Source organism: Lolium rigidum, chromosome 4 (genome assembly GCF_022539505.1).
Source record: "Lolium rigidum isolate FL_2022 chromosome 4, APGP_CSIRO_Lrig_0.1, whole genome shotgun sequence".
Taxonomy (NCBI): domain Eukaryota; kingdom Viridiplantae; phylum Streptophyta; class Magnoliopsida; order Poales; family Poaceae; genus Lolium; species Lolium rigidum.
This window is the reverse complement of record NC_061511.1, coordinates 87,967,777-87,972,830: the sequence shown is the minus strand read 5'-3', so window position 1 is coordinate 87,972,830 and position 5,054 is coordinate 87,967,777. Positions and strand designations below refer to the sequence as shown.

Genomic DNA, 5,054 nt, shown 5'->3' with positions numbered 1-5,054 from the left:
TCTATCTTGTGTGTTTTGAATACAACTAACGCGGACTAACACTGTTTTTAGCAGAATTGCTCTGGTGCCTCTTTTTGTGCAGAAATCCAACTTTCAGGAAAATTCCCGGAAAATATCGCAAAACTCATATTTCACCTGAAGACTCACGGAGCCAGAAGACGAGACGGAGCGGGCACAAGGGGCCCACACCTACCCTAGGCGCGTCCAGGCCTTGACCACGCCTAGGGGTGGTCTGGCCGCCTCGGCCACCCCCTCGACCTCTCCTTCACACTATAAGAAGCCCCTGACCTAAAAACCGAGGGTGTTCAACATCCAGAAAGAGTTCCGCTACTCCGCCGCCACCAGAAACCCCAATTCGGGACTAGAAACTCCGTTTTGGCACCCTGCCGGGATGGGGATTTGGTGGAGATCATCGCCATCGCCATCACCGACGCCTCTCCATCAACCATCCATGATTCCCTCATCCATGTGTATGTAATTCCCCGCTGTAGGCTATAGGGGATGGTAGGGATTGAATGAGATTGGTCATGTAATAGCTATAAGATTGTTATGGGCATAGTGCCTAGTATCCGTTGTTAGTATTTTTGACATTGTTGCAACTTACTATGCTTAATGCTTGTCACTTTGGGCCCGAGTGCCATGATCTCATATCTGAACATGTTATTGATTCATGAGGATAATGATTATTTTTGATCATATCTGCAAGTTGTATACGCATATTGTTGTCCGGAACCCGAGGCCCCAAAGTGACATAAATTGGGATAACTGGAGGGGATGGCTGTGATGTGAGGATCACGTGTGTTCACAGAGTGTTAATGCTTTGCTCCGGTATTCTATTAAAAGGAGTACCTTAATTACCAGTACTTTCCCTTGAGGCCCCGCTGCAACGGGCTGGTAGGACAAAAGATGCCGTGCAAGTTTCTCATTGCGAGCACGCACGACTAAATAAGAACACACGCCTATGGTTATCTTATACTAGGATGCTTATATTATTATTACTTGCAATGCCTAAGTCTTGATATTTTGTGGACTCTCTCATTCATGCAACGCCCGTTCATCCATCCCCGTGCCTACAGTATTTTAATCTTGATGTCTACTGCAATCATCGCTACTGTTGTTTTTATTTTGCTACTGCTGTTACTTCACTACTACCACTGCTATAAAACTGTTACTACTAATAAACTGTTGCGAGCAAATCTATTTTCAGGTGCAGGTGAATTGACAACTCATCTGTTAAAGCTTATAAATATTCTTTGGCTCCCCTTGTGTCGAATCAATAAATTTGGGTTTTAGTTCCCTCAAAGATTGTTGCGATCCCCTATACTTGTGGGTCATCAGGTTCCCCAACAGTGTGAAGTCTGTGTTACAATGAGCTCCATCAAGACTGTTTTCTGGCGTCGTTGCCGGGGAGAAAGAAGATTTCTGCAAGGGGAGTCTCTCATCTCCAATCTCTTTACTTTGTTATAGTTTTGCTTAGTTTATTTTATTTTTTCTTGTTTGCTTCATTATATCAAAAACACACAAAAATAGTTTCTATTATAGCTGTTATTTTTGTTGCTTAGTTTTAATTTTGCTAAAATGGGTTCTGCTGAAAATTCTAAGTTGTGTGACTTTACTAGCACAAACAACAATGATTTTATTTGTACACCTATTGCTCCACCTGCTCCCGAAGTAGCCTTCTATGAAATTAAACCTGCTTTATTAAATCTTGTTATGAAAGAGCAATTTTCATGTGTTAGTACTGTACACATTGGCGGAGCGTCGTAGAGGCGATACTGGGCCGCGACCCCTCCTTTCGAATCTGCAAAAAAAATACTACGTATTAGGCAGCACTGTAGCCCAGCCCAAGAGAAAAGAATTTCCTCTGGTCGTCCCCAATTTGGCCACGCACAGGAGGAACCAAACCGTCCGGCTGTTCTGCTTGCGCCTCGTCGCCTCCTCTCCTCTGCCCTCCATGGCGGCAGATCGCTAGGTCTTCCTCCACATCTCAGCTCCCCCGGTTCGATTCGCATCCGTCCTTGCCCCGACCGTCCTCATCAACTCTGTTCTTCTTCCCTCGATCGTCCTCTCTGATCCCCTTCTCTGCATCGTTTTTTTGCAGCTTTTGCTACTCCGTCCGGCGCGGCGGCGTCCCACTGCCACCGGCGACCAGCTCCTGTCTTCTACACCGGACATCACCCAGCCGGCGAGGCAGTCCGCCAGGCTAAGGTAATTGATCCCCAATTTCAGTACGAATTGCAATGTGTTATTTCGGAATTCTGAATATTTCAGTATGAATTGTGTATTTATTTCTAAAATTTGACTATTTCTGAATCCATCGTAGTGTTGTTCTGAAGTAATGGTTGTCTGATATTTTTTCGTACACATCATATTACCTATTTATCCTACAGGCTACATACTGACATGCATATGCACGATCAAAAATTAGTATTGCAGTACTTAATTTAGTGATATACATTACACTGACTCAATGAAAATTTATTATCTATATGTAGCGATGGGAAAACAACAGAAGATGCAATCATTTTTTAAAAGAAAACGAGATGATGAAGAAGAAGTTGCTGAAGACACACCTGATGCTCTTGGGCTGGTGGTATTTGTAAATGAAAGACAAGATGAAGATGTGCAAGATGAAGAAGAGCAAGAAAATCCTAACAGTCAAGATGAAGGACAAGAGCAGCAAGCAAGCGGACCTGTAATATTTCGTGGAATTGATCTCTTGGAGCGAGATCCTGCGTTACGTCCACAAGTGTGGCAGTACCCTCCGAACCAGAGAGATGATGTTCGAAGAGCATATATGAGGTTGGGTCCAATGCAGCCTAAGCTAAAGAAGTATAAAGCTACCGGAATACAAGGATAGAAAAGGCGTTTTCAGTACAGTTATTTCAGCCATTTTCCATCATGGCTAGAGTATTCAGTGAGCAGTGGACGTGCATATTGTCTGTTTTGCTTCCTTTTCAGCACAAACATAAAGAAAAGAGGTGGCTTTGATGTCTTCACAACACAAGGGTTTGATAGGTGGAAGAAAGTTCATGATGGAAAGAAGTGTGCATTTTTAACTCACATGGGAACAAGTCCTTGCTCACAACACAACAATGCAGTGAGAGCTAGCCATGCCTTACTAAATCAGCCCAACCATTTAGCAAACATTTTAGAGGTGAAGAGCAACGAGGAGAAAGAGAAGGACCGCTTAAGACTGAAAAGAACGATTGCATGTGTTAAGTGGCTCACATTTCAGTCTTGTGCTTTGAGAGGCCATAATGAGAGACCAGAGTCAAAAAATAGAGGAAATTTCCTTGAGATGCAAAAACTTCTTGCAGAGTTTTGTCCTGATATTGCAGCTGTAATTGATGGGAATGCTCCACAAGTGTGCAAGTACAATTCACATGAAATACAAAATGAGATCTTGGGCATTTATGCTATGAAAGTCAGGGAGCATATTAGATCAGAAATTGGGGACTCCAAGTATTCTATTCTTGTCGATGAAACATGTGACGTCTCCAAAAGAGAGAAAATGGCACTAGTATTCAGATTTGTTGATAAACATGGTTGTTTACAAGAAAGGTTCTTTCATCTCATACATGTGGCCAACACAAAATCAAAAACACTCAAAAGGGATATCCAAGCACGGATTTGATGTACAAAATATGCGAGGCCAAGGATACGATGGGGCCAGAAACATGAAGGGGGAGTTGAATGGATTGAAAGCACTTTTTGTTAAAGATTTCCCCTATGCATATTATGTTCATTGCTATGCACATCGCCTACAACTTGCCCTTGTTGGTGCAGCAAAAGATGTGGTTCCTGTCACCCAATTTTTCCAGAAGCTTCTCTTTATTATAAATACAGTTGACTCTTCTTCAAAGCGCCATGATGAGTTGCATGATGCCCATGTGGATGAGATTGCACGTTTGCTAGCTATTGATCAGATTGACACAGGTCAAGGAGCCAATCAGATTCGCTCACTAAAGCGACCAGGAGAGACTAGATGGGGTTCCCATTTAGGTTCTGTTTCTAGTCTTATGCACTTGTTCAATCCAGTGAGAGTTGTTTTAGAAAAATTAGCAGCTGATTCATCGGCAGGTGCAAATCGAGCTGATGGTGATACCGCTTTCACTTACCTGACCTCCTTTGAGTTTGTATTTATCCTATGCATGATGAGAGAAATACTGGAAACTAGTGAGGATCTTGGGAAGGCTTTACAGAAGAAAAAGCAGGACATAGTAAATGCAGTTGGTTTAGTGCATTCCACAAAGGTACTTCTAGAAGAGATGAGATCAGATGAAGGATGGGAATTATTCATTCTAACTTTTATTGAGTTTTGTGCGGAGCATAGCATCGATATTCCAGATTTGGAGGCAACATACATTCTGCGTGGTGGGCGTGCTCGTCGTCAACCTGACCATTTTACTATAGAAAGGTATTTACGGGTGGAGATATTCCGAGCAACAATTGACAGCCAACTCACTGAATTGAATCTCAGGTTCAATGAGAAAGTGATGGATCTCTTATCCATTAGTGTTACTCTCATACCAAGACATGGATTTACATCTTTCAGTGCTAAAGAAATATGCAAAATGGTGGAGAAATACTATCCGGCTGATTTTACACAACAAGAGAGGTATGGGTTAGAGCTTCAATTCAACCATTTTGTTGTGGATGCTAAAAACTGTGAAGAATTGAGGAAGCCAGCAACCGTTACTTCTTTATGTCACTGCATTGTTGAGACATGACGAGATAGAATTTATAATTGGCTTGACAGGTTACTTCGATTGCTTGTTACTCTCCCAGTTTCCACAGCAAGTGCAGAGCGTGCATTTTCTAGCTTGAAGATTATCAAATCAAGGCTGCGTAACAGAATGGGGGATGGATTTTTGGCAGATAGCATGCTGCTGCAAATAGAGCGGGAGATTGCCTCAAAAATTTCATATGAAGATGTTATTGCTGATTTCAAAGCCAACAAGGACCGGAGAGGATTTCTGTAACTACTAATCGGTAATACTTAGTTGTCTTTTGTTTTCTTTTGAAGCAGCAAAAAATACTTGTCCACCTAT

General features: G+C 42.3%; 1 long non-coding RNA gene across 1 annotated transcript; it reads left to right on the top strand.

Moving 5' to 3' along the window:
* Positions 1–1,881: 1,881 nt before the first annotated feature.
* On the top strand, positions 1,882–3,612 carry LOC124650459. The gene is made up of 3 exons (XR_006987008.1): positions 1,882–1,999; positions 2,102–2,208; positions 2,496–3,612. It is a non-coding gene; the product is annotated as an uncharacterized LOC124650459 (long non-coding RNA).
* The last annotated feature ends 1,442 nt before the right edge of the window (positions 3,613–5,054 follow it).